We start from the raw sequence: 27,590 nt of genomic DNA on the forward strand, positions 1-27,590 counted from the left end.
AAGACTTAAAAGTTGGTGTGTTTTAAAAGGCAACTTAAAAACAGAAGCTCGTATGAACAATGCTCATTCATGCTGCCTTTAAGTACCTTTACTGATCACGATCGTTTTTAACCTTGTTGATACAGAGTATATTCAGCTCTGAAAACAGCCCCAGAAATAAGCACTTCTGCAGAGGGCACGTGTAATAATACTGCCGTTATTTCTCAATTCATTCGTTCAAAACACACAGAATGCGCTGTAGACTTTAGCTGGGACTTTCTGTCATTTTGTCAATCATACGTTTATATAGAAATGTAAATATTTCTCCATAAATGAGAGAAAGCAGACTATAGTGTGATGCAGTGGTGAATAGTTGATTGTAAAATGCAAGCCATGCCCCTCACCCCAGAATCCTTAACGTTCTTCAACATATTTATTAGACTTCTCCAATCTGTCTAGAGATGTTACTTCTCTAATTTAACTACAGAAGTGCATTGTTTAGCCCTTTCCCTCTCCACTCCAGGGTCATGTCCTGAGTACATCATGTAATAAGCACTTTAAGGTCATTAGCTTAAGCACACTATGTTCTATACCTCAATCAGGATGTATGTGTCTATAACAATCATTGTAGAATATGTTGGTGGATTACTATCATTATTAGCTCATTACAATGTTATATTGCATTTTCCCATCACATTCCGTTCATTTTCTTCTTCTTTCTCATTTTTTATTAATTTTTTTTTCATTTACTATTTTTTAATAGTTTTTGTGTAGAAAGGCACTATATAAATTTAACATTATTATTATTATTATTATTAGATATGCAGAGCTTGAATTCAAAAGATGAGAATCAACACTTTCAACATTATTATAAATATTATTAGTAGTTAACGAGGATAATCATTGCTACAAATACATTATTTGGCTAAATGCTTATTCCACATTTCTTCTGAGGTCACACACTGTGATGATCTAATTTGCCACAGTACCACTTCTACTCTTCTGGACAGACTTTACACTGGATGTTAAAACATTACAGTGATGATCTGATGCCATTCAGCCAACAACATGAGAACAGTCATTTAGCAGTGTTGGGGAATTAGGAGTGGATCTTAAAAAACACCTAAACACATCTTAAAGGTACTAGAAAAAACACAAAATACACACAAACTAGTCGTGAATGTCTAATCAAGGGCAGATGTATTTGTTTAGCCGTTCTTAGTACATGGAGGAGTCACAAGGCAGATGCAGAATTGAAAAAGAAAATAGCCCTGTGTCAGCAAGCCGAAGGCGACAGTGGCAAGGAAAAACTCCCTCAAAGCTGGAGGAAGAAACCTTGGGAGGAACCAAGACTCACAATGGGGACCCATTCTCCTCTGGTCAGACCACTTAAAGGAACACTAGAGAACATTTGATTTTGAAGCTGTAATGTCTAGTGTTCCTTCAAGGTTTTTCTCTTTTTTTTTTGGAGACCCTAGAGTTAATTTTCTCACTTTTGAACTTGCAATTAGACTGCCTCCCCGGAGCTCTGCTTAACCTGTGCACGCACCATACCCTCTTCATGGCACAGCATATCCATAGGTTAGCGAGCGAAGCCACTCTGAGGAAACCAACCCGGACCACAGGGATTTTAAAACAGTCATATTAAACATATCTGTTTTTTTTTGTTTGTTTTTTTTATCTCTGTGTCCTCAGGACCTCCTTCTGGACATGGCAGATAACCTATTCCAGAAACTTTTCTTCTTTTTTTTTACCTCCCTCCCTCTGTCATTTTTTTATATTGGGTTTCCTCCGGGTGACTGTCTGTGAGGAGTGTGGTGCGTTCTCCCTGTGTCTGCGTGGGTTTCCTCTGGGTGACTGTCTGTGAGGAGTGTGGTGTGTTCTCTCTGTGTCTGCATGGGTATCCTCCGGGTGTCTGTCTGTGAGGAGTGTGGAGTGTTCTCCCTGTGTCTGTGTGGGTTTCCTCCGGGTGACTGTCTGTGAGGAGTGTGGTGTGTTCTTTCTGTGTCTGCATGGGTTTCCTCCGGGTGTCTGTCTGTGAGGAGTGTGGTGTGTTCTCCTTGTGTCTGTGTGGGTTTCCTCTGGGTGACGGTCTGTGAGGAGTGTGGTGTGTTCTTTCTGTGTCTGTGTGGGTTTCCTCCGGGTGACTGTCTGTGAGGAGTGTGGTGCGTTCTCCCTGTGTCTGCGTGGGTTTCCTCTGGGTGACTGTCTGTGAGGAGTGTGGTGTGTTCTCTCTGTGTCTGCATGGGTTTCCTCCGGGTGTCTGTCTGTGAGGAGTGTGGAGTGTTCTCCCTGTGTCTGTGTGGGTTTCCTCTGGATGACTGTCTGTGAGGAGTGTGGTGTGTTCTTTCTGTGTCTGCATGGGTTTCCTCCGGGTGTCTGTCTGTGAGGAGTGTGGTGTGTTCTCCTTGTGTCTATGTGGGTTTCCTCTGGGTGACGGTCTGTGAGGAGTGTGGTGTGTTCTTTCTGTGTCTGTGTGGGTTTCCTCCGGGTGACTGTCTGTGAGGAGTGTGGTGTGTTCTTTCTGTGTCTGCGTGGGTTTCCTCCGGGTGACTGTCTGTGAGGAGTGTGGTGTGTTCTCCCTGTGTCTGCGTGGGTTTCCTCTGGGTGACTGTCTGTGAGGAGTGTGGTGTGTTCTCCCTGTGTCTGCGTGGGTTTCCTCCGGGTGACTGTCTGTGAGGAGTGTGATGTGTTCTTTCTGTGTCTGCATGGGTTTCCTCCGGGTGTCTGTCTGTGAGGAGTGTGGTGTGTTCTTTCTGTGTCTGCATGGGTTTCCTCCGGGTGTCTGTCTGTGAGGAGTGCAGAGTGTTCTCCCTGTGTCTGTGTGGGTTTCCTCCGGGTGACTGTCTGTGAGGAGTGTGGTGTGTTCTTTCTGTGTCTGCGTGGGTTTCCTCCGGGTGACTGTCTGTGAGGAGTGTGGTGTGTTCTTTCTGTGTCTGCATGGGTTTCCTCCGGGTGACGGTCTGTGAGGAGTGTGGTGTATTCTGCCTGTGTCTGCGTGGGTTTCCTGTTTTCCGGTTTTGAATGGAAAGGGTAGAAATGGACCTTCAGCCCATTGTTGTTGCTTTGAAGATATATTTACATTGTTTGGACCTCTTTAACTTTTAACTTTTTAACATGTTCTTACACAGTCTCTAGTTTTTAGTTTATATTGTGCAATCCAAATTTGGTTGTGTAATATTCATACAAAAATAGACAAGTGTTTGATTAGTCTATCATACATCATCTGGTCCTGTGGACCACAATGTGTCAGGTAGTGATGCTAATAATACCTCCATCTGTAGATAATCACAGTCCTCACAACCATGGTGTCTAGGCAGCAATTGATGGTGCAATGTGACTAAGATCGGTGAGTTATCAGTGATGTGATATGTCTGTGTTGACTGCGAAAACATGACACCAAGCAGCTGTGTCCGGACCCAATCCGTGGCCTCATTTGCTCTTTTTACCATAGGGCCCAACTGCTTGGCCTTGTGTCTCTGATCTAGAGCTAGTGAAATGTGTGGTGCCACCGTGTCAGACATTTTATACCAATAATGTTGTTGTGGTGTTAGTGAAACAGGACATGCCACCCCTTCAAGACCCACATAAATCCCTGTAGTATCAACCGACCACTGTGTACCCTCTAATTCTGTTTGAAAATATTCATAATAAGTTAAATCTCCCCCTACATCATAAAACAGGGTGACATGGAATGGGTCGGGCGGAGGAACGTAGGGTGCCATGGCTGTAATCCAAGTCGACCAGTGGTGGAACAAGGCAATGAGTCGTGGTGACCGGTCCGTCTGTCCAGTCACTAAAGCCCAGGAAATGTCTATCGACTCATCCTGTTGAGGTCTCATCAGGTACATACCGTCAGTGTACCCCACCACAGTCCGTCCAACCACGTAAATGTGATCCCATCTGGTTGGCATAAAATAGTCAACAAGTCTCTACCACAAATGTTCAAGGGTGCTTGTGGTGGAATTAAAAATGAATGTGACACAGTCTGTGTACCAGTACTGACTGGCAAATGTCTTGTTTTTGGCAGTGATGTAGATTTCCCCGAAAAGCCCCTTTCTTGCACAGTGTGACCGCTCCTCAGATGTGCAGGCAATACTTTATTGATGGCTGACCATGTGGCTCCCGTGTCTACCAGAAAAACAATTTCTGAGGCCCCCACAGTTAATGACAGCATGGGTTCTGCCCTGGCCCTGCTGTCCTGGTGCTCCTCTTGGCCCCGTCAATGTCCACCCCACGGCTCCATGCTGTATTGGCCAGCAGGAAAATGTGATGGCTCCGGTTTTGGTGCCGCCTGTGGTTGTGGTGCCTGTTGTGGATAGCTGGTGTCAGTAGACAGTGGTGCCCTACATTGTGCTGCCCAGTGGTCCAAAGCTCCACATCTTAGACATGCCGCTGTCCGACGGCGGGCCCTGCCCCTCCTCCCACCATTACCACGCCCCCTGCCTCCTGAGTAGGGCTGATATGGGAAATATGGACTTAGTCCATAATTATATGGTGGGTTTTGTGGTGGCCCAGATTGAGTAGGCATGTATGTATTTTTGTTCATAAATATTTGTGGTGATTGCATATGTGGCAGTGCAGTCATAGGCATCATGGTATCAGACGTTGTTAGCTTTTTATTATCATTTATATATTTCCTGGCTTCTGCTAGTTGAACAGTTAGTAAGTCTCTTTGTAACTTAAATATCTCCTTGTCTGTATTATCAAATTTTTCCTTATAATTGTTCATATAGAAAAGATCATAGTTAGGTTTATTAAATGTCAAAGCCTGTTTTTCTATTTCAGTTGCTTCCATGGAAGTAGTTGATCTTTTAATAATATTTCTAAAATCCCCAAGTGCTAGAGTCATGCCACCTGTCAGACTGTCCAGCTTTCTAATCCAAGCAGCCGCTCCACTACATAGAGGCGGAAGCTGATCGACCAAAGTCTGTGCATCAGTCAGTGATAATGGTACATATTTATATGTTCCAGTACTAGTGGCCACTAATGGAAGCATAGTATCAACGTTAGTGTCAGACATATATCTGTCAGGCGGGTGTCGGGGTCTGGTGCTTCGTCTCAAAATGTCCGTTTTGTCTGAAGTTTGCATGTCGCATTCTAAAGTCTGTTTTTTTTAAGTCCAATTGTCTCTGTTCTTCTAGTATAAGTTTTTCCATGGTACGTAATGTTTTGTTCAAATCAGAAATCCGTCTACCACCACGACGTCCATTCGCACTGTCCTCATCATCTGCTATAAGTCCCTCATCTTGGTCAAAGTCATCCGTTGTGACATGGCCCTCTAAATCAACTTTTATCCTGATTTTTTGTTTATTTTTACGTGGCATCGGGTTCTTAAATGGTGTTGTTAGTGTTTGTTTATCGACAAGGCGCAGATTATCCTGTTCTACATGCTTTCCCGTGTCATCAATAATGTCATAACGGTCAGTATTAATATCCGTATGTGTATTTAAAATTGACTCATGTGGCTTTCGCAATTGGAATGGGTCGTGTATGTGTGCTTTTGTATATGTGTCACTTTGAGCTGGCTGCTCACAAGCAAAATCCCGGCCTCTTGTGTCTGTCTGTACGCTCACTTTGCCGGAATCAACACTGAAAACAGGGAGGATATTATCAACTGGTGGGACATTATCAACTGGTGTGACGTGACCTATGTTATATGGGGGAGGCGGAGCTGTAGGCTCCTCCCCCTTGTGTTTCATATACTCAATGTCCACGGCAGTGAGTTAAACGGCGTTCTAGTGTGACTGACCTGTTGTTTTCAAAGTAAGAGCTGCGTAATGAGACTGAGGAATGCCATTTTAAAATTTAGAAGCTCCGCAATGTCTATTTTAGCTATTTTTAAACTTGCGTTTGCCTTAGGTCTTTGGAAAAGGCTAGCCTTACTAACCTCTGCTTCAGCCTGACATAATCTTTCCTCCAGCTCTCTTTTTAACTGATTAATACAGGTGATTAAAGAAGTTTTCTCTCCTGTGTGTATTTTTAGCCCATGTTTCAAATCTCTGTAGCACACTTTTGTGCACAATAACCCGCTTTTCCAAATATATTTCTCCCTGTTTTAATCCCTCAGTTATTATTTCAATTTGTTGTACAAACGGTTTCCATTCCCAATTCCCCACGCCGTAAATGGCGTTTAATTCATTATGTAAGTCTCTAGTAGTAGCCATAATGTCTGTAAGAAGCTGATTAAAAAATTTGACCTTGAATTGGTCTTCGTTCTAGTTCACCCTTTAACTGCAAATCAATTCAGAGTGAACCAAAACAGTTTCCCAACACCCACGCAAATCGCCCACGCAGCCGCCGCTGCTCTCAGCACAGTCCGCCTTAGTTTATATAGAAGAAAAAGTCCAAAGTTTTACTGTCAAATTTACAAACTCAGCCAAGAAAAGCAGAACGTCCTCAACCCTGTGAATAATTTCACAGGTGGATAGAAAACATAAGTTTGTCTTCAAACACAGTATGATATTTAAAAGCAAATCAAGCTTAATTTACATGAAGTATGAAACCGACCCACGGAGAGAGAGAGAAAAAAAAAAGCTTATTAGTCAGAAGGAAATAACACGCCAGTATATGAAACAAAATTTGTAGGAAACGAAAAAAGCAAGAAAAGCAGGACTAAGATCTCACAACACAGAATTAAACCAACGACTATATTTTAGGAACAAAACAAGTGTCCAGAGACACTCAACAGTCCTCAAGCCACAGTGAAATCACAAGATATATTATAACAAGCGAAAACAAACTTTTGAGAACTACTGAAATAGCAAGCAGGTTACAAAATATGTTATGATTAACGAAAAATTCAAACCGTGGCAGAAAATAATTTTTTAGACGAACTACCATAGTTGAAAAATACTAACTAAACCGGAAAAATAAGATTCTTAGAACAATAAGCAGTAAACAAAATATATTTTATCCACCACCAGCCTAAATTAACAATATCAAAGAAACCATATTCAAGTGTTCAATTAACAATTTTCCCTTTAATTCCCATATTTAAACCTTACAGTTTCCCCAATTTATCCTATTAATTACTCAGCTTTACACCTTGCTCTCCTTTCTCCTATTCTCAACCTCTAAAAACGTCTTTCTGGAGGTCATTGTCTATATTTTCTTAATGTATAGTCTCCAAGAAAGCTCATTTAATTTACTTTATATGTTTTACTTTAAAACGTCTTCCGTTCAGGCTCATTGTCATAGATAAACAAACCCCTCATTTTATTGAGGTTCATATTCTTTAAATAACTGTCCTTGAACGAAGCTCATAATTTATACCATTACAAATTTCTTTCTCTATTAATTTCTAAATCTCTCTTTATGACATTTTCCGTTCTCATTAAACACACTCTCTCACTGACACTCTAAAAACAGAGATGTCCTTTCCCCCCTTTTCTCTAAACACACTCACATAAAATTTATGGCTCTGTACAGCACATGGAGGGTTCTTCACACACACACACTCAAAAGCAACCGGAGAAGAAAAGGGGGTTGATCAGTCCCCCACTTTCTCCATTTTCTCCCAAAAAAAAATTATTTCAGCTGACACACACATACACATACACAGCAAGACACTCCTCTATCGCCCTCTAGCGAGCAAAAACATACACAACAGTCATGGAAATAGCCCCAAAAAATAACACAGGCTCTTAGAACATAGAACACACTAATACACAATCAGGTTGCATTAAAATACACTACAAACTGTGGCAGGAACAACTTCCGCTCTTATTATACTTTTAGGGGAAACCAATCCCACGGGCGGGCTTCCCGACCGGGCAATTAACTGGACACCTCGTCAGATTCCAGTGGAGGACGCCACTACTCAGTTTCAAGATGGGAACCAATCATCCATCTATACCATTTTAAATTCCATTATAAAAAACCATGATGGGAACAACATCCATCGAAACCATAATAAATTCCATGATGGGCACAACTTCCATCTAAACCATTATAAATACCATAACCAAGCAACCCCAAATGTATAAACCAATAAAAAATTATAAAAACATATTTAAAATAAATTGATTTGCTCATTACCTCACTCCAGACCGCCTTCAGACCTCCGCACCACTCTGATTTAGAAATTCCAATATGCAGAATTTGAATAAAACAGGGTCTGCTCACCCACCTCAATAAATTGCGGCCGCGAGTGGAAAGGAGTCCGAAGTCGGTCTTGTTCTCACACTTCCGCACGTCCGGGGTCACCAATTGAAGAATTAAATGTTCTTTTTGGACCGTTCCCAAAGCAATTAAAATTTAGAAGATCTCCAAAAGATCCAAAATACACCCCCTCTCCTGAGGGAGGCGTGCTCGTTCCGGAAGTTTCACAAAAACCAGTCGAGTGAAGTTCAAAGTATTTATTTTAATACTGGTACCAGGAGAACTAATACATAAGAAACGCAACCTAGTGCCCTTCCACGCAAAGTTCTGACCTTCCCATCTGACTCCACAGTTTTTATACCCTAAATGACGAATACCCTGCTGGCAAGGCGTTTCTGACTGATTAACATATATTAATATGCATAATTAGACATGTTAGTACTCAGGTTCCTCGCGTGCAGGTTTCCCATGCACCTATGACCCCAAAACACTCTATGACCCAAATCCTGCCCTTCTGACTCTGTAGGTTTTATTACCCACATTCCTTTTCTGTCACCAAGATACAGAGGGGTCACTAATGGACTTAAGGTCACTGATGGACTTAAGGTTCAACTGTCCTAACTAACACTTGGAATTTATACTACAAGCCTAAGTGCAGATCTGTTAAAGATCTAAGAAATTAGAAAGGTGTAAACACTGAGTCAGCATGTCAGTTAGTGTGCAGATTCTAAACTGTTTAAATGCATGTCTAGATACTTGTTAGTCATTCATATGAGTAATTATAAGATACAAGATTTCACACAATTATAATTGCTTAATTTTAACTAATCATTTAAGGATATTTATCCACTAACACAAAGTAATAAAATTATTTTTCACAACAGTAGTTAACGAGGATAATCATTGCTACAAATACATTATTTGGCTAAATGCTTATTCCACATTTCTTCTGAGGTCACACACTGTGATGATCTAATTTGCCACAGTACCACTTCTACTCTTCTGGACAGACTTTACACTGGATGTTAAAACATTACAGTGATGATCTGATGCCATTCAGCCAACAACATGAGAACAGTCATTTAGCAGTGTTGGGGAATTAGGAGTGGATCTTAAAAAACACCTAAACACATCTTAAAGGTACTAGAAAAAACACAAAGTACACACAAACTAGTCGTGAATGTCTAATCAAGGGCAGGTTTATTTGTTTAGCCGTTCTTAGTACATGGAGGAGTCACAAGGCAGATGCAGAATTGAAAAAGAAAATAGCCCTGTGTCAGCAAGCCGAAGGCGACAGTGGCAAGGAAAAACTCCCTCAAAGCTGGAGGAAGAAACCTTGGGAGGAACCAAGACTCACAATGGGGACCCATTCTCCTCTGGTCAGACCACTTAAAGGAACACTAGAGAACATTTGATTTTGAAGCTGTAATGTCTAGTGTTCCTTCAAGGTTTTTCTCTCTTTTTTTGGAGACCCTAGAGTTAATTTTCTCACTTTTGAACTTGCAATTAGACTGCCTCCCCGGAGCTCTGCTTAACCTGTGCACGCACCATACCCTCTTCATGGCACAGCATATCCATAGGTTAGCGAGCGAAGCCACTCTGAGGAAACCAACCCGGACCACAGGGATTTTAAAACAGTCATATTAAACACATCTGTTTTTTTTTTTGTTTTTTTTTATCTCTGTGTCCTCAGGACCTCCTTCTGGACATGGCAGATAACCTATTCCAGAAACTTTTCTTCTTCTTTTTTTTACCTCCCTCCCTCTGTCATTTTTTTATATTGGGTTTCTTCCGGGTGACTGTCTGTGAGGAATGTGGTGTGTTCTCCCTGTGTCTGCGTGGGTTTCCTCTGGGTGACTGTCTGTGAGGAGTGTGGTGTGTTCTCTCTGTGTCTGCATGGGTTTCCTCCGGGTGTCTGTCTGTGAGGAGTGTGGAGTGTTCTCCCTGTGTCTGTGTGGGTTTCCTCCGGGTGACTGTCTGTGAGGAGTGTGGTGTGTTCTTTGTGTGTCTGCATGGGTTTCCTCTGGGTGTCTGTCTGTGAGGAGTGTGGTGTGTTCTCCTTGTGTCTGTGTGGGTTTCCTCTGGGTGACGGTCTGTGAGGAGTGTGGTGTGTTCTTTCTGTGTCTGTGTGGGTTTCCTCCGGGTGACTGTCTGTGAGGAGTGTGGTGTGTTCTCCCTGTGTCTGCGTGGGTTTCCTCCGGGTGACTGTCTGTGAGGAGTGTGGTGTGTTCTTTCTGTGTCTGCATGGGTTTCCTCCGGGTGTCTGTCTGTGAGGAGTGTGGTGTGTTCTTTCTGTGTCTGCGTGGGTTTCCTCCGGGTGACTGTCTGTGAGGAGTGTGGTGTGTTCTCCCTGTGTCTGTGTGGGTTTCCTCCGGGTGACTGTCTGTGAGGAGTGTGGTGTGTTCTTTCTGTGTCTGCGTGGGTTTCCTCCGGGTGACTGTCTGTGAGGAGTGTGGTGTGTTCTTTCTGTGTCTGCATGGGTTTCCTCCGGGTGACGGTCTGTGAGGAGTGTGGTGTATTCTGCCTGTGTCTGCGTGGGTTTCCTGTTTTCCGGTTTTGAATGGAAAGGGTAGAAATGGACCTTCAGCCCATTGTTTTTGCTTTGAAGACATATTTACATTGTTTGGACCTCTTTAACTTTTACTGACGGTGTTTGATGGTATACTTCTGTAAGAAACACATTAGACCAAGACAAAGCCTCACAGCTGACATGCCCCATATACCAAACTGTGTGTGTGTGTAAGGGGTGGTATTATAGTGGGGTCTTATTCAGCTCTGGGGCCTGAGGAATAAACATTCTAGGTGATAAGAAGCTTCTTTATATATATATATATATATATATATATATATATATATATATATATATATATATATATATTTTTTTTTTTTTTAAAGCCGTCTTCTTTGCTCACCAGTGTTCAGTTGAGTTCCCCATCTCTCCCAGTCCTGCTCTGAGATAATACCAAGCAGGGTGAAGAAAACACACATGCACACACACACATACACACACCTGGGAGTGAAATCATTTTATCCCTCCAATTTAACTTAATATGATAAGTTTGCTTGTGCAAGTAGAGAAGGGGAGACTGAAAAAGGAAGAGAGAGAGAGAGAAACATTGAAGCTTCACTCAAAGAAAATCAAGCGGATGGACAGAATGTAAAGCAGCCGTGGTGTTTGGTGACAAACGTTCGCATTGTTTCCAACTTGGTGACAGTTTCAAAGTTGAAGCACGGTGCAGCCCGGCTGCACTTGGTGTACATGTGAAAGAGCTGTAAACACTTTAGAGCTTACTGACTTTGCTGGTGATGTCAAAATCATGATGTTTTTTGGAACACTGCTGTGAGGATTTAATGGTATTTAGCCACGAGAGCATTAGTGAGGTCAGGCACCAATATTGCACAATTAGTTCTGGCACTGTATGGAGCTCCAGCACTTCAGAGAACACACCTGCACTGTTTAACAACACAGTCCTAGGGCTTTGAAACTCTTTAGCCCACGCTTCCTCATGTGCACCTACCACTGAAACAGGCCAGGAGGCAGTATACAGGCGCGAGTCCTCATTTTGAAAAGTCAGCGATGAGACAAACTGAGAAGCTTTGGACTGAACTGAGAAATCAAAACGACACAAGCAGGATCAGACGGAACGATGCCTTGAAAAACACTGAGACAGGACTGGAACAAATGGCTTATATATGGCACAACAGGCTAGGAACAAGGAACACCTGAGAGCAGTGGCCTTCTGCTGTGTAGACAGACTCAGTCCTTTCACTAAAACAGTAAATGATGAGTGTATATGTATGCCTACAGCATACAAGTTTTTGTGTTTGTGTGTGAAAAGCAACCTTGGGTATTAGAAAGGCACTATATAAATGTTACCTATTATTACTATTGTTATTATTATTATTATAGAGATATGCAGAGCTTGAATTAGCAAACACATTTTTCTTTGTCCATGACAAACACAGTGCCGTTCAAAAGATGAGAATCAACACTTTCAACATTATTATAAATATCATTAATAGTTAATAATAAGGATAATAATTGCTAAAAAATACACTATTTGGCCAAAAGCTTATTCCACATTTCTTCTGAGGTTACAGCTACAAGTACAGACACTGTGATGATCCAGTTTGCCACAGTACCACTTCTACTCTTCTGGACAGACTTTACACTGGATGTTAGAACATTACAGTGATGATCTGATGCCATTCACCCAACAACATGAGAACAGTCATTTAGCAGTGTTGGGGAATTAGGTCTGGATCTTAAACAACACCTAAACACATCTTAAAGGCACTACACAGAACACACACAAACTGGTCATGAATGTCAAATCGAGGGCAGCTTTACTTGTTTAACACTTCTTAATACATGGAGGAGTCACAAGGCAGGTGCAGAATTGAAAAAGAAAATAGTCCCATGTGAGCAAGCCAAAGGCGACAGTGGCAAGGAAAAACTCCCTCGAAGCTGGAGGAAGAAACCTTGGGAGGAACCAAGACTCACAATGGGGACCCATCCTCCTCTGGTCAGAGCACTTCCTTCAAGTGTTTTAGGGCTGGACATGAACAATTGGGTTTTTTTTTTGGAGACCCTAGACTGCCTCCCTGGAGCTCTGCTTAACCCGTGCACACACCGTACCCTCTCCATGGCACAGCGTATCCACAGGTTAGCGAGCTAGGCTAGCGAGCCCGGACACAGGGATTTTAAAGCAGTCAGAGTAAACAAAGCTGTTTTTTTATCTTTGTTTTCAGGACCTCCTTCTGAACATGGCAGTAAACCTCTTCCAGAAACTTTTCCTCTCGTTTTTCTGTGACATCTTTAGGATCTGCTGCATCTGCGCCTCCTTTGTGTCAAGTTCTGCCATTAATACATCCATCACTCTTTCCAGTACTTCCATCTTCGTGCACAGCTGAGAGTTCTGGCTCTGCAGTTCATTAATCTGCCTTCGTTTTTCTTTACTTTCATTGAGCCTCTCCATGAATAAGTTCTGCACACGAATTCTTTCCTGCAGAATCCTGCTCCAAGCCCCCCTCACTTCCTCCTCATCACTATTGATCTCGTAGATCTTTGCCTGTAAGTAATCCAGGTCTTTCCCAACTTCCATTTTGAGTCCAAGAAAAGGACTTAAAGGTGGTGTTTTTTTTAAACGCAACTTTAAACAGAAGCTGATATGAACAATGCTCTTCCGTCAAAGTCTGAAAGTCTGAACTGAACAGCTCCTCTGTGGCTCTATATATACACGTTCAGCGATGACATCACAAAGGAATATTTGGGCCCTGTCACAGAGTTCTAGAAGAATCACGAACGTATAGAATGTTGGGGAAAGCCGAAGAAGGTCACAGAAGCAGAGTGATGTTTACTGAGGTATGTTCGACTAAAAACGCTACTGTTGGGTTTGTCTTGGCGCTTTAACGTAGCCGAACCATTAGCGAAATTACCGTATAAGCGCTAGCAAGTGTTAGCTCGCTAACAAAACCAAACTTTTAACTGAAATAATTAGGGCGAGGGGAGTAAACAAAAGCATTTACAGAACATATAGCGTTGTTTCTCTGGAAAGTCGTGTATGTTTAAAGTGTTTAAAGCACTTTGTTCGAGTATGTTGTCGAAGAATCAGCCGTTACCTCACGGCCGACAGACAGCGGGTGCGTTCCAATTGACTCTATGTTCCCTCCGAAGTGCACTGTTTCAGAGCAGAAATGTTGGGGTTTACACGCAAACAGTGCCGTTCATATCAATAATGTGCGGTATGAGCATGTGTTTGAGTCCCAAAAACCGAAATATTATAGGCTTCACAGTTTGAGCGAGTAATGTGTGTTTCAAAACCGTAGGGGACTAGTGTAAGGAGAAGTGGGCGGTTTGATATTCAGCCACTGTGCGCACGAGCGAGCGAGAGAAACGGAGCCCAAACCAGTGCATACGTTTTTGTAACAAAGAAGACCAACTATTATATTAATAAATTATTCTAATTTATATTATGTTATTTGTATCTATTTATTATAAATAGCTGATACATTTTGAGAGTAGAGTTCACAGCTTGAGAAATGTTATACACACACATATATATGTATATATTTTAAAATCACCCCCTAATTATTGTTTGCTCTTTAGGTTATCACTGGACTGAAGACACTGCAGCAGCTTCACACACCCTGTGCTTATCCATCTGACCCATTCTCCTCTGGTCAGACCACTTAAAGGAACACTAGAGAACATTTGATTTTGAAGCTGTAATGTCTAGTGTTCCTTCAAGGTTTTTCTTTTTTTTTGTTTTGGAGACCCTAGAGTTAATTTTCTCAGTTTTGAACTTAGATAATTAGACTGCTGCAATTAGACTGCCTCCCCGGAGCTCTGCTTAACCCGTGCACGCACCATACCCTCTTCATGGAACAGCATATCCATAGGTTAGCGAGCGAAGCCGCTCTGAGGAAACCAGCCCGGACCACAGGGATTTTAAAGCAGTCATATTAAACACATTTGTTTTTTTTATCTCTGTGTCCTCAGGACCTCCTTCTGAACATGGCAGATAACCTATTCTAGAAACTTTTCTTCTTTTTTTTTTACCTCCCTCCTCTGTCATTTTTTTCTTACACAAGGCGCAGATGGTTTCTTTTGCTTCTTGCTGCTTCAGCTCTTGCAGAAGCCACTGTTTTCTCTCAGCCACCTTGGGGACTGTATCCAAGACCTTTACTTCTCTTCAAATAGCGTTTTTCACTGAACTCATCCTCATTCGCTTACACCTGTCTGTAAATAGTAGGTTCTTGGAGCCGAGCTCATTTGACATGTCCTCCACCTGTTTTGCCCTGTGATTTGCCTGTTTAAGCCTCAGTCTCTATCTGTCCCTCCTGTTGTAGCTTCACCTTTCTGAGCTCCTTAATGTCCGTTTTAAGATTCTGGACCGCCTTCTTTAATCTGCCGTGCTCCTCTTTTTCTGGAAATATGTAGTTCTGTCTGGCCATTTCTTCCGGTGACATCTTGGTAATCTTCTCTATCTGCGCCTCCCTTTTTTATGTTCTGCCCCTAACATCTCCTTCTCTCTGTCCAGAAATTCAATCCTCATGTACAACCGATCTCTGCCCTTGTACAGTTCATAATTCCGGGTTCGTTCTTGATTTCTTTCCTTTTCTGCCTTAATCAATAACTCCCTCCCACTGCACATGTCCTCCACAATCCTCCCCCATGCACCCCTCACTTCCTCCTCATCACAACCAATCTCACAGATCTGTGGATGCAAGTAATCAATGTCGTTGCAAACATGATCCATTTTAAATCCAAGAAAAAGACTTAAAAGTTGGTGTGTTTTAAAAGGCAACTTAAAAACAGAAGCTCGTATGAACAATGCTCATTCATGCTACCTTTAAGTACCTTTACTGATCGCGATCGTTTTTAACCTTGTTGATACAGAGTATATTCAGCTCTGAAAACAGCCCCAGAAATAAGCACTTCTGCAGAGGGCACGTGTAATAATACTGCCGTTATTTCTCAATTCATTCGTTCAAAACACACAGAATGCGCTGTAGACTTTAGCTGGGACTTTCTGTCATTTTGTCAATCATACGTTTATATAGAAATGTAAATATTTCTCCATAAATGAGAGAAAGCAGACTATAGTGTGATGCAGTGGTGAATAGTTGATTGTAAAATGCAAGCCATGCCCCTCACCCCAGAATCCTTAACGTTCTTCAACATATTTATTAGACTTCTCCAATCTCTCTAGAGATGTTACTTCTCTAATTTAACTACAGAAGTGCATTGTTTAGCCCTTTCCCTCTCCACTCCAGGGTCATGTCCTGAGTACATCATGTAATAAGCACTTTAAGGTCATTAGCTTAAGCACACTATGTTCTATACCTCAATCAGGATGTATGTGTCTATAACAATCATTGTAGAATATGTTGGTGGATTACTATCATTATTAGCTCATTACAATGTTATATTGCATTTTCCCATCACATTCCGTTCATTTTCTTCTTCTTTCTCATTTTTTATTAATTTTTTTTTCATTTACTATTTTTTAATAGTTTTTGTGTAGAAAGGCACTATATAAATTTAACATTATTATTATTATTATTAGATATGCAGAGCTTGAATTCAAAAGATGAGAATCAACACTTTCAACATTATTATAAATATTATTAGTAGTTAACGAGGATAATCATTGCTACAAATACATTATTTGGCTAAATGCTTATTCCACATTTCTTCTGAGGTCACACACTGTGATGATCTAATTTGCCACAGTACCACTTCTACTCTTCTGGACAGACTTTACACTGGATGTTAAAACATTACAGTGATGATCTGATGCCATTCAGCCAACAACATGAGAACAGTCATTTAGCAGTGTTGGGGAATTAGGAGTGGATCTTAAAAAACACCTAAACACATCTTAAAGGTACTAGAAAAAACACAAAGTACACACAAACTAGTCGTGAATGTCTAATCAAGGGCAGATGTATTTGTTTAGCCGTTCTTAGTACATGGAGGAGTCACAAGGCAGATGCAGAATTGAAAAAGAAAATAGCCCTGTGTCAGCAAGCCGAAGGCGACAGTGGCAAGGAAAAACTCCCTCAAAGCTGGAGGAAGAAACCTTGGGAGGAACCAAGACTCACAATGGGGACCCATTCTCCTCTGGTCACACCACTTAAAGGAACACTAGAGAACATTTGATTTTGAAGCTGTAATGTCTAGTGTTCCTTCAAGGTTTTTCTCTTTTTTTTTTGGAGACCCTAGAGTTAATTTTCTCACTTTTGAACTTGCAATTAGACTGCCTCCCCGGAGCTCTGCTTAACCTGTGCACGCACCATACCCTCTTCATGGCACAGCATATCCATAGGTTAGCGAGCGAAGCCACTCTGAGGAAACCAACCCGGACCACAGGGATTTTAAAACAGTCATATTAAACACATCTGTTTTTTTTTTGTTTGTTTTTTTTATCTCTGTGTCCTCAGGACCTCCTTCTGGACATGGCAGATAACCTATTCCAGAAACTTTTCTTCTTTTTTTTTTACCTCCCTCCCTCATTTTTTTATATTGGGTTTCCTCCGGGTGACTGTCTGTGAGGAGTGTGGTGCGTTCTCCCTGTGTCTGCATGGGTTTCCTCCGGGTGTCTGTCTGTGAGGAGTGTGGAGTGTTCTCCCTGTGTCTGTGTGGGTTTCCTCCGGGTGACTGTCTGTGAGGAGTGTGGTGTGTTCTTTCTGTGTCTGCATGGGTTTTCTCCGGGTGTCTGTCTGTGAGGAGTGTGGTGTGTTCTCCTTGTGTCTGTGTGGGTTTCCTCTGGGTGACGGTCTGTGAGGAGTGTGGTGTGTTCTTTCTGTGTCTGTGTGGGTTTCCTCCGGGTGACGGTCTGTGAGGAGTGTGGTGTATTCTGCCTGTGTCTGCGTGGGTTTCCTGTTTTCCGGTTTTGAATGGAAAGGGTAGAAATGGACCTTCAGCCCATTGTTGTTGCTTTGAAGATATATTTACATTGTTTGGACCTCTTTAACTTTTAACTCTTTAACATGTTCTTACACAGTCTCTAGTTTTTAGTTTATATTGTGCAATCCAAATTGGTTGTGTAATATTCATACAAAAATAGACAAGTGTTTGATTAGTCTATCATACATCATCTGGTCCTGTGGACCACAATGTGTCAGGTAGTGATGCTAATAATACCTCCAACTGTAGATAATCACAGTCTTCACAACCATGGTGTCTAGGCAGCAATTGATGGTGCAATGTGACTAAGATCGGTGAGTTATCAGTGATGTGATATGTCTGTGTTGACTGCGAAAACATGACACCAAGCAGCTGTGTCCGGACCCAATCCGTGGCCTCATTTGCTCTTTTTACCATAGGGCCCAACTGCTTGGCCTTGTGTCTCTGATCTAGAGCTAGTGAAATGTGTGGTGCCACCGTGTCAGACATTTTATACCAATAATGTTGTTGTGGTGTTAGTGAAACAGGACATGCCACCCCTTCAAGACCCACATAAATCCCTGTGGTATCAACCGACCACTGTGTACCCTCTAATTCTGTTTGAAAATATTCATAATAAGTTAAATCTCCCCCTACATCATAAAACAGGGTGACATGGAATGGGTCGGGCGGAGGAACGTAGGGTGCCATGGCTGTAATCCAAGTCGACCAGTGGTGGAACAAGGCAATGAGTCGTGGTGACCGGTCCGTCTGTCCAGTCACTAAAGCCCAGGAAATGTCTATCGACTCATCCTGTTGAGGTCTCATCAGGTACATACCGTCAGTGTACCCCACCACTGCCACAGTTTTGAGTCCGTCCAACCACGTAAATGTGATCCCATCTGGTTGGCATAAAATAGTCAACAAGTCTCTACCACAAATGTTCAAGGGTGCTTGTGGTGGAATTAAAAATGAATGTGACACAGTCTGTGTACCAGTACTGACTGGCAAATGTCTTGTTTTTGGCAGTGATGTAGATTTCCCCGAAAAGCCCCTTTCTTGCACAGTGTGACCGCTCCTCAGATGTGCAGGCAATACTTTATTGATGGCTGACCATGTGGCTCCCGTGTCTACCAGAAAAACAATTTCTGAGGCCCCCACAGTTAATGACAGCATGGGTTCTGCCCTGGCCCTGCTGTCCTGGTGCTCCTCTTGGCCCCGTCAATGTCCACCCCACGGCTCCATGCTGTATTGGCCAGCAGGAAGATGTGATGGCTCCGGTTTTGGTGCCGCCTGTGGTTGTGGTGCCTGTTGTGGATAGCTGGTGTCAGTAGACAGTGGTGCCCTACATTGTGCTGCCCAGTGGTCCAAAGCTCCACATCTTAGACATGCCGCTGTCCGACGGCGGGCCCTGCCCCTCCTCCCACCATTACCACGCCCCCTGCCTCCTGAGTAGGGCTGATATGGGAAATATGGACTTAGTCCATAATTATATGGTGGGTTTTGTGGTGGCCCAGATTGAGTAGGCATGTATGTATTTTTGTTCATAAATATTTGTGGTGATTGCATATGTGGCAGTGCAGTCATAGGCATCATGGTATCAGACGTTGTTAGCTTTTTATTATCATTTATATATTTCCTGGCTTCTGCTAGTTGAACAGTTAGTAAGTCTCTTTGTAACTTAAATATCTCCTTGTCTGTATTATCAAATTTTTCCTTATAATTGTTCATATAGAAAAGATCATAGTTAGGTTTATTAAATGTCAAAGCCTGTTTTTCTATTTCAGTTGCTTCCATGGAAGTAGTTGATCTTTTAATAATATTTCTAAAATCCCCAAGTGCTAGAGTCATGCCACCTGTCAGACTGTCCAGCTTTCTAATCCAAGCAGCCGCTCCACTACATAGAGGCGGAAGCTGATCGACCAAAGTCTGTGCATCAGTCAGTGATAATGGTACATATTTATATGTTCCAGTACTAGTGGCCACTAATGGAAGCATAGTATCAACGTTAGTGTCAGACATATATCTGTCAGGCGGGTGTCGGGGTCTGGTGCTTCGTCTCAAAATGTCCGTTTTGTCTGAAGTTTGCATGTCGCATTCTAAAGTCTGTTTTTTTTAAGTCCAATTGTCTCTGTTCTTCTAGTATAAGTTTTTCCATGGTACGTAATGTTTTGTTCAAATCAGAAATCCGTCTACCACCACGACGTCCATTCGCACTGTCCTCATCATCTGCTATAAGTCCCTCATCTTGGTCAAAGTCATCCGTTGTGACATGGCCCTCTAAATCAACTTTTATCCTGATTTTTTGTTTATTTTTACGTGGCATCGGGTTCTTAAATGGTGTTGTTAGTGTTTGTTTATCGACAAGGCGCAGATTATCCTGTTCTACATGCTTTCCCGTGTCATCAATAATGTCATAACGGTCAGTATTAATATCCGTATGTGTATTTAAAATTGACTCATGTGGCTTTCGCAATTGGAATGGGTCGTGTATGTGTGCTTTTGTATATGTGTCACTTTGAGCTGGCTGCTCACAAGCAAAATCCCGGCCTCTTGTGTCTGTCTGTACGCTCACTTTGCCGGAATCAACACTGAAAACAGGGAGGATATTATCAACTGGTGGGACATTATCAACTAGTGTGACGTGACCTATGTTATATGGGGGAGGCGGAGCTGTAGGCTCCTCCCCCTTGTGTTTCATATACTCAATGTCCACGGCAGTGAGTTAAACGGCGTTCTAGTGTGACTGACCTGTTGTTTTCAAAGTAAGAGCTGCGTAATGAGACTGAGGAATGCCATTTTAAAATTTAGAAGCTCCGCAATGTCTATTTTAGCTATTTTTAAACTTGCGTTTGCCTTAGGTCTTTGGAAAAGGCTAGCCTTACTAACCTCTGCTTCAGCCTGACATAATCTTTCCTCCAGCTCTCTTTTTAACTGATTAATACAGGTGATTAAAGAAGTTTTCTCTCCTGTGTGTATTTTTAGCCCATGTTTCAAATCTCTGTAGCACACTTTTGTGCACAATAACCCGCTTTTCCAAATATATTTCTCCCTGTTTTAATCCCTCAGTTATTATTTCAATTTGTTGTACAAACGGTTTCCATTCCCAATTCCCCACGCCGTAAATGGCGTTTAATTCATTATGTAAGTCTCTAGTAGTAGCCATAATGTCTGTAAGAAGCTGATTAAAAAATTTGACCTTGAATTGGTCTTCGTTCTAGTTCACCCTTTAACTGCAAATCAATTCAGAGTGAACCAAAACAGTTTCCCAACACCCACGCAAATCGCCCACGCAGCCGCCGCTGCTCTCAGCACAGTCCGCCTTAGTTTATATAGAAGAAAAAGTCCAAAGTTTTACTGTCAAATTTACAAACTCAGCCAAGAAAAGCAGAACGTCCTCAACCCTGTGAATAATTTCACAGGTGGATAGAAAACATAAGTTTGTCTTCAAACACAGTATGATATTTAAAAGCAAATCAAGCTTAATTTACATGAAGTATGAAACCGACCCACGGAGAGAGAGAGAAAAAAAAAAGCTTATTAGTCAGAAGGAAATAACACGCCAGTATATGAAACAAAATTTGTAGGAAACGAAAAAAGCAAGAAAAGCAGGACTAAGATCTCACAACACAGAATTAAACCAACGACTATATTTTAGGAACAAAACAAGTGTCCAGAGACACTCAACAGTCCTCAAGCCACAGTGAAATCACAAGATATATTATAACAAGCGAAAACAAACTTTTGAGAACTACTGAAATAGCAAGCAGGTTACAAAATATGTTATGATTAACGAAAAATTCAAACCGTGGCAGAAAATAATTTTTTAGACGAACTACCATAGTTGAAAAATACTAACTAAACCGGAAAAATAAGATTCTTAGAACAATAAGCAGTAAACAAAATATATTTTATCCACCACCAGCCTAAATTAACAATATCAAAGAAACCATATTCAAGTGTTCAATTAACAATTTTCCCTTTAATTCCCATATTTAAACCTTACAGTTTCCCCAATTTATCCTATTAATTACTCAGCTTTACACCTTGCTCTCCTTTCTCCTATTCTCAACCTCTAAAAACGTCTTTCTGGAGGTCATTGTCTATATTTTCTTAATGTATAGTCTCCAAGAAAGCTCATTTAATTTACTTTATATGTTTTACTTTAAAACGTCTTCCGTTCAGGCTCATTGTCATAGATAAACAAACCCCTCATTTTATTGAGGTTCATATTCTTTAAATAACTGTCCTTGAACGAAGCTCATAATTTATACCATTACAAATTTCTTTCCCTATTAATTTCTAAATCTCTCTTTATGACATTTTCCGTTCTCATTAAACACACTCTCTCACTGACACTCTAAAAACAGAGATGTCCTTTCCCCCCTTTTCTCTAAACACACTCACATAAAATTTATGGCTCTGTACAGCACATGGAGGGTTCTTCACACCCACACTCAAAAGCAACCGGAGAAGAAAAGGGGGTTGATCAGTCCCCCACTTTCTCCATTTTCTCCCAAAAAAAAATTATTTCAGCTGACACACACATACACATACACAGCAAGACACTCCTCTATCGCCCTCTAGCGAGCAAAAACATACACAACAGTCATGGAAATAGCCCCAAAAAATAACACAGGCTCTTAGAACATAGAACACACTAATACACAATCAGGTTGCATTAAAATACACTACAAACTGTGGCGGGAACAACTTCCGCTCTTATTATACTTTTAGGGGAAACCAATCCCACGGGCGGGCTTCCCGACCGGGCAATTAACTGGACACCTCGTCAGGTTCCAGTGGAGGACGCCACTACTCAGTTTCAAGATGGGAACCAATCATCCATCTATACCATTTTAAATTCCATTATAAAAAACCATGATGGGAACAACATCCATCGAAACCATAATAAATTCCATGATGGGCACAACTTCCATCTAAACCATTATAAATACCATAACCAAGCAACCCCAAATGTATAAACCAATAAAAAATTATAAAAACATATTTAAAATAAATTGATTTGCTCATTACCTCACTCCAGACCGCCTTCAGACCTCCGCACCACTCTGATTTAGAAATTCCAATATGCAGAATTTGAATAAAACAGGGTCTGCTCACCCACCTCAATAAATTGCGGCCGCGAGTGGAAAGGAGTCCGAAGTCGGTCTTGTTCTCACACTTCCGCACGTCCGGGGTCACCAATTGAAGAATTAAATGTTCTTTTTGGACCGTTCCCAAAGCAATTAAAATTTAGAAGATCTCCAAAAGATCCAAAATACACCCCCTCTCCTGAGGGAGGCGTGCTCGTTCCGGAAGTTTCACAAAAACCAGTCGAGTGAAGTTCAAAGTATTTATTTTAATACTGGTACCAGGAGAACTAATACATAAGAAACGCAACCTAGTGCCCTTCCACGCAAAGTTCTGACCTTCCCATCTGACTCCACAGTTTTTATACCCTAAATGACGAATACCCTGCTGGCAAGGCGTTTCTGACTGATTAACATATATTAATATGCATAATTAGACATGTTAGTACTCAGGTTCCTCGCGTGCAGGTTTCCCATGCACCTATGACCCCAAAACACTCTATGACCCAAATCCTGCCCTTCTGACTCTGTAGGTTTTATTACCCACATTCCTTTTCTGTCACCAAGATACAGAGGGGTCACTAATGGACTTAAGGTCACTGATGGACTTAAGGTTCAACTGTCCTAACTAACACTTGGAATTTATACTACAAGCCTAAGTGCAGATCTGTTAAAGATCTAAGAAATTAGAAAGGTGTAAACACTGAGTCAGCATGTCAGTTAGTGTGCAGATTCTAAACTGTTTAAATGCATGTCTAGATACTTGTTAGTCATTCATATGAGTAATTATAAGATACAAGATTTCACACAATTATAATTGCTTAATTTTAACTAATCATTTAAGGATATTTATCCACTAACACAAAGTAATAAAATTATTTTTCACAACAGTAGTTAACGAGGATAATCATTGCTACAAATACATTATTTGGCTAAATGCTTATTCCACATTTCTTCTGAGGTCACACACTGTGATGATCTAATTTGCCACAGTACCACTTCTACTCTTCTGGACAGACTTTACACTGGATGTTAAAACATTACAGTGATGATCTGATGCCATTCAGCCAACAACATGAGAACAGTCATTTAGCAGTGTTGGGGAATTAGGAGTGGATCTTAAAAAACACCTAAACACATCTTAAAGGTACTAGAAAAAACACAAAGTACACACAAACTAGTCGTGAATGTCTAATCAAGGGCAGATGTATTTGTTTAGCCGTTCTTAGTACATGGAGGAGTCACAAGGCAGATGCAGAATTGAAAAAGAAAATAGCCCTGTGTCAGCAAGCCGAAGGCGACAGTGGCAAGGAAAAACTCCCTCAAAGCTGGAGGAAGAAACCTTGGGAGGAACCAAGACTCACAATGGGGACCCATTCTCCTCTGGTCAGACCACTTAAAGGAACACTAGAGAACATTTGATTTTGAAGCTGTAATGTCTAGTGTTCCTTCAAGGTTTTTCTCTTTTTTTTTTGGAGACCCTAGAGTTAATTTTCTCACTTTTGAACTTGCAATTAGACTGCCTCCCCGGAGCTCTGCTTAACCTGTGCACGCACCATACCCTCTTCATGGCACAGCATATCCATAGGTTAGCGAGCGAAGCCACTCTGAGGAAACCAACCCGGACCACAGGGATTTTAAAACAGTCATATTAAACACATCTGTTTTTTTTTTGTTTGTTTTTTTTATCTCTGTGTCCTCAGGACCTCCTTCTGGACATGGCAGATAACCTATTCCAGAAACTTTTCTTCTTTTTTTTTTACCTCCCTCCCTCATTTTTTTATATTGGGTTTCCTCCGGGTGACTGTCTGTGAGGAGTGTGGTGCGTTCTCCCTGTGTCTGCATGGGTTTCCTCCGGGTGTCTGTCTGTGAGGAGTGTGGAGTGTTCTCCCTGTGTCTGTGTGGGTTTCCTCCGGGTGACTGTCTGTGAGGAGTGTGGTGTGTTCTTTCTGTGTCTGCATGGGTTTTCTCCGGGTGTCTGTCTGTGAGGAGTGTGGTGTGTTCTCCTTGTGTCTGTGTGGGTTTCCTCTGGGTGACGGTCTGTGAGGAGTGTGGTGTGTTCTTTCTGTGTCTGTGTGGGTTTCCTCCGGGTGACGGTCTGTGAGGAGTGTGGTGTATTCTGCCTGTGTCTGCGTGGGTTTCCTGTTTTCCGGTTTTGAATGGAAAGGGTAGAAATGGACCTTCAGCCCATTGTTGTTGCTTTGAAGATATATTTACATTGTTTGGACCTCTTTAACTTTTAACTCTTTAACATGTTCTTACACAGTCTCTAGTTTTTAGTTTATATTGTGCAATCCAAATTGGTTGTGTAATATTCATACAAAAATAGACAAGTGTTTGATTAGTCTATCATACATCATCTGGTCCTGTGGACCACAATGTGTCAGGTAGTGATGCTAATAATACCTCCATCTGTAGATAATCACAGTCTTCACAACCATGGTGTCTAGGCAGCAATTGATGGTGCAATGTGACTAAGATCGGTGAGTTATCAGTGATGTGATATGTCTGTGTTGACTGCGAAAACATGACACCAAGCAGCTGTGTCCGGACCCAATCCGTGGCCTCATTTGCTCTTTTTACCATAGGGCCCAACTGCTTGGCCTTGTGTCTCTGATCTAGAGCTAGTGAAATGTGTGGTGCCACCGTGTCAGACATTTTATACCAATAATGTTGTTGTGGTGTTAGTGAAACAGGACATGCCACCCCTTCAAGACCCACATAAATCCCTGTGGTATCAACCGACCACTGTGTACCCTCTAATTCTGTTTGAAAATATTCATAATAAGTTAAATCTCCCCCTACATCATAAAACAGGGTGACATGGAATGGGTCGGGCGGAGGAACGTAGGGTGCCATGGCTGTAATCCAAGTCGACCAGTGGTGGAACAAGGCAATGAGTCGTGGTGACCGGTCCGTCTGTCCAGTCACTAAAGCCCAGGAAATGTCTATCGACTCATCCTGTTGAGGTCTCATCAGGTACATACCGTCAGTGTACCCCACCACTGCCACAGTTTTGAGTCCGTCCAACCACGTAAATGTGATCCCATCTGGTTGGCATAAAATAGTCAACAAGTCTCTACCACAAATGTTCAAGGGTGCTTGTGGTGGAATTAAAAATGAATGTGACACAGTCTGTGTACCAGTACTGACTGGCAAATGTCTTGTTTTTGGCAGTGATGTAGATTTCCCCGAAAAGCCCCTTTCTTGCACAGTGTGACCGCTCCTCAGATGTGCAGGCAATACTTTATTGATGGCTGACCATGTGGCTCCCGTGTCTACCAGAAAAACAATTTCTGAGGCCCCCACAGTTAATGACAGCATGGGTTCTGCCCTGGCCCTGCTGTCCTGGTGCTCCTCTTGGCCCCGTCAATGTCCACCCCACGGCTCCATGCTGTATTGGCCAGCAGGAAGATGTGATGGCTCCGGTTTTGGTGCCGCCTGTGGTTGTGGTGCCTGTTGTGGATAGCTGGTGTCAGTAGACAGTGGTGCCCTACATTGTGCTGCCCAGTGGTCCAAAGCTCCACATCTTAGACATGCCGCTGTCCGACGGCGGGCCCTGCCCCTCCTCCCACCATTACCACGCCCCCTGCCTCCTGAGTAGGGCTGATATGGGAAATATGGACTTAGTCCATAATTATATGGTGGGTTTTGTGGTGGCCCAGATTGAGTAGGCATGTATGTATTTTTGTTCATAAATATTTGTGGTGATTGCATATGTGGCAGTGCAGTCATAGGCATCATGGTATCAGACGTTGTTAGCTTTTTATTATCATTTATATATTTCCTGGCTTCTGCTAGTTGAACAGTTAGTAAGTCTCTTTGTAACTTAAATATCTCCTTGTCTGTATTATCAAATTTTTCCTTATAATTGTTCATATAGAAAAGATCATAGTTAGGTTTATTAAATGTCAAAGCCTGTTTTTCTATTTCAGTTGCTTCCATGGAAGTAGTTGATCTTTTAATAATATTTCTAAAATCCCCAAGTGCTAGAGTCATGCCACCTGTCAGACTGTCCAGCTTTCTAATCCAAGCAGCCGCTCCACTACATAGAGGCGGAAGCTGATCGACCAAAGTCTGTGCATCAGTCAGTGATAATGGTACATATTTATATGTTCCAGTACTAGTGGCCACTAATGGAAGCATAGTATCAACGTTAGTGTCAGACATATATCTGTCAGGCGGGTGTCGGGGTCTGGTGCTTCGTCTCAAAATGTCCGTTTTGTCTGAAGTTTGCATGTCGCATTCTAAAGTCTGTTTTTTTTAAGTCCAATTGTCTCTGTTCTTCTAGTATAAGTTTTTCCATGGTACGTAATGTTTTGTTCAAATCAGAAATCCGTCTACCACCACGACGTCCATTCGCACTGTCCTCATCATCTGCTATAAGTCCCTCATCTTGGTCAAAGTCATCCGTTGTGACATGGCCCTCTAAATCAACTTTTATCCTGATTTTTTGTTTATTTTTACGTGGCATCGGGTTCTTAAATGGTGTTGTTAGTGTTTGTTTATCGACAAGGCGCAGATTATCCTGTTCTACATGCTTTCCCGTGTCATCAATAATGTCATAACGGTCAGTATTAATATCCGTATGTGTATTTAAAATTGACTCATGTGGCTTTCGCAATTGGAATGGGTCGTGTATGTGTGCTTTTGTATATGTGTCACTTTGAGCTGGCTGCTCACAAGCAAAATCCCGGCCTCTTGTGTCTGTCTGTACGCTCACTTTGCCGGAATCAACACTGAAAACAGGGAGGATATTATCAACTGGTGGGACATTATCAACTAGTGTGACGTGACCTATGTTATATGGGGGAGGCGGAGCTGTAGGCTCCTCCCCCTTGTGTTTCATATACTCAATGTCCACGGCAGTGAGTTAAACGGCGTTCTAGTGTGACTGACCTGTTGTTTTCAAAGTAAGAGCTGCGTAATGAGACTGAGGAATGCCATTTTAAAATTTAGAAGCTCCGCAATGTCTATTTTAGCTATTTTTAAACTTGCGTTTGCCTTAGGTCTTTGGAAAA

The sequence above is a fragment of the Hoplias malabaricus genome, chromosome 15, assembly GCF_029633855.1.
Source record: "Hoplias malabaricus isolate fHopMal1 chromosome 15, fHopMal1.hap1, whole genome shotgun sequence".
Taxonomy (NCBI): domain Eukaryota; kingdom Metazoa; phylum Chordata; class Actinopteri; order Characiformes; family Erythrinidae; genus Hoplias; species Hoplias malabaricus.